This window comes from Schistocerca gregaria, unplaced genomic scaffold (assembly GCF_023897955.1).
Source record: "Schistocerca gregaria isolate iqSchGreg1 unplaced genomic scaffold, iqSchGreg1.2 ptg000835l, whole genome shotgun sequence".
In the NCBI taxonomy this organism is placed as follows: Eukaryota; Metazoa; Arthropoda; class Insecta; order Orthoptera; family Acrididae; genus Schistocerca; species Schistocerca gregaria.
Window position 1 is genome coordinate 65001 of NW_026062200.1, and position 2500 is coordinate 67500.

The following is a 2500-nucleotide window of genomic DNA, read 5'->3' on the forward strand; positions in this document are numbered from 1 at the left end:
TAACCTAACCCACGTTGGCCCCTAACCTAACCCACGTTGGCCCCTAACCTAACCCACGTTGGCCCCTAACCTAACCCACGTTGGCCCCTAACCTAACCCACGTTGGCCCCTAACCTAACCCACGTTGGCCCCTAACCTAACCCACGTTGGCCCCTAACCTAACCCACGTTGGCCCCTAACCTAACCCACGTTGGCCCCTAACCTAACCCACGTTGGCCCCTAACCTAACCCACGTTGGCCCCTAACCTAACCCACGTTGGCCCCTAACCTAACCCACGTTGGCCCCTAACCTAACCCACGTTGGCCCCTAACCTAACCCACGTTGGCCCCTAACCTAACCCACGTTGGCCCCTAACCTAACCCACGTTGGCCCCTAACCTAACCCACGCTGCACCTTAACCTAAGTTACGCTGCACCTTAACCTAAGTTACGCTGCACCTTAACCTAAGTTACGCTGCACCTTAACCTAAGTTACGCTGCACCTTAACCTAAGTTACGCTGCACCTTAACCTAAGTTACGCTGCACCTTAACCTAAGTTACGCTGCACCTTAACCTAAGTTACGCTGCACCTTAACCTAAGTTACGCTGCACCTTAACCTAACTTACACTGCACCTTAACCTAACTTACACTGCACCTTAACCTAAGTTACACTGCACCTTAACCTAAGTTACACTGCACCTTAACCTAAGTTACACTGCACCTTAACCTAAGTTACACTGCACCTTAACCTAAGTTACACTGCACCTTAACCTAAGTTACACTGCACCTTAACCTAAGTTACACTGCACCTTAACCTAAGTTACACTGCACCTTAACCTAAGTTACACTGCACCTTAACCTAAGTTACACTGCACCTTAACCTAAGTTACACTGCACCTTAACCTAACTTACACTGCACCTTAACCTAACTTACACTGCACCTTAACCTAACTTACACTGCACCTTAACCTAACTTACACTGCACCTTAACCTAACTTACACTGCACCTTAACCTAACTTACACTGCACCTTAACCTAACTTACACTGCACCTTAACCTAACTTACACTGCACCTTAACCTAACTTACACTGCACCTTAACCTAACTTACACTGCACCTTAACTGTCACATGTAACGTCACAGGAATGTAGCTTTGCCTAACAGCAACCCTCTGAACATAGTTCACTGCTTGGATCCTCTGGTGTCATGTGTATTTCTTGATGCCATGGTGCGTACCCTCACATAAAGGTCTTTCGAGTGTTGCGTACTTTCTACACAGTCCCGCTAACCACTGGAAGGGTGTACCGCTACAGAACGAATATCGCCCTCCCCTCCTGCCCTTCCAAGCTGGTCGGTCAGGCGTTTGTTTGTGAAATGAGCCTTGCAGCTGTTCAGTTGCATTCGGTTGTCGATGCAGTCAGTGTACGTTGTGGTACGGCCTGTGTGGACTGTCCGCTGATGTACGCGTAACCCACACTGATCATCCGTCGTTACGTACTGAGTGACATAATGTGGCACATGCTTGACCGTACACCGGCTGCGCCCTACAATGGCGAATCATAAGGGCCATATGTAGTGCACGATGCTACTTGTCTCGTCTCCCCATTACAGCGAGATTGCACTGTTGTACGCCGTACAGACATGTGGTAAGTAGGTACGGACGAAAGTATTGCATGTTGGCCCCCCCCCCCCTCCTCCCTCTGCCGGGAATCAGCGTGAGCCGTCTGTTGATGTAGCGACGAGGGTTTTCCTATTTAATCGTATTGCCCCACACAACATGATAGCACGGTGGACCGCGTTCCACATCTGCGACATGCTACAGAGGCCGGTTGACAGTCGACCGCGCAAGGGACATTGCACACGTGCGCGGACCATCTTCCACGTGTTCTCTCGTGTACATGCCGCAGTGTGTATGTGGGCTGATGTAGCGTGTCGTGACACATAACATGCAGGCATGCCAGAATCGTAGATTTCGCAAATGTAGATTGACGTATACGTTTGCTGCCAAAGATCCGCAAATGAACTGGAAATCAGTTGTTGAGCGGTTGTTCGCGCTGCAGGTGCATCGGTGATAGCGACGATCGGTACATCTGTGAACCGGTTGTTTCGGCGGTACCCGCCATGCCCCCGAACCTGAGTTGGCCATGTGGGTATGAAGCGATACGAGGCTGTGGCTTGGCGGGACAGTCCCCGGCCGGTGAGGGGGGGCCGCCCGGCGTGCTGGCCGCGCGCTGCGTGAGCGCACGCACTACAGCCGGCTGGTGGGGGGCGCCCAGTGGCAGGAGCGCCGGCCGACGGGCCCGGCTGGCGTCCCAGCTATGCGCCGGCGCACCCTGCGCGCGGCGCCAGGCGGCCAAAGTGGGTTCTGCCGAGCCCGGTGCGAAGCGCGGTGGACATCTGCAGTGTGCTGGTCCGATTGCGGACTGTGTGCGTTGAGGATGCGCCGCCGCCCGGCACTCGGCGTCGCGACGCCGTCTGCTGCTCGGTCGCCCCCAGCGGTTCTCGCAGGTGGTTTGTAT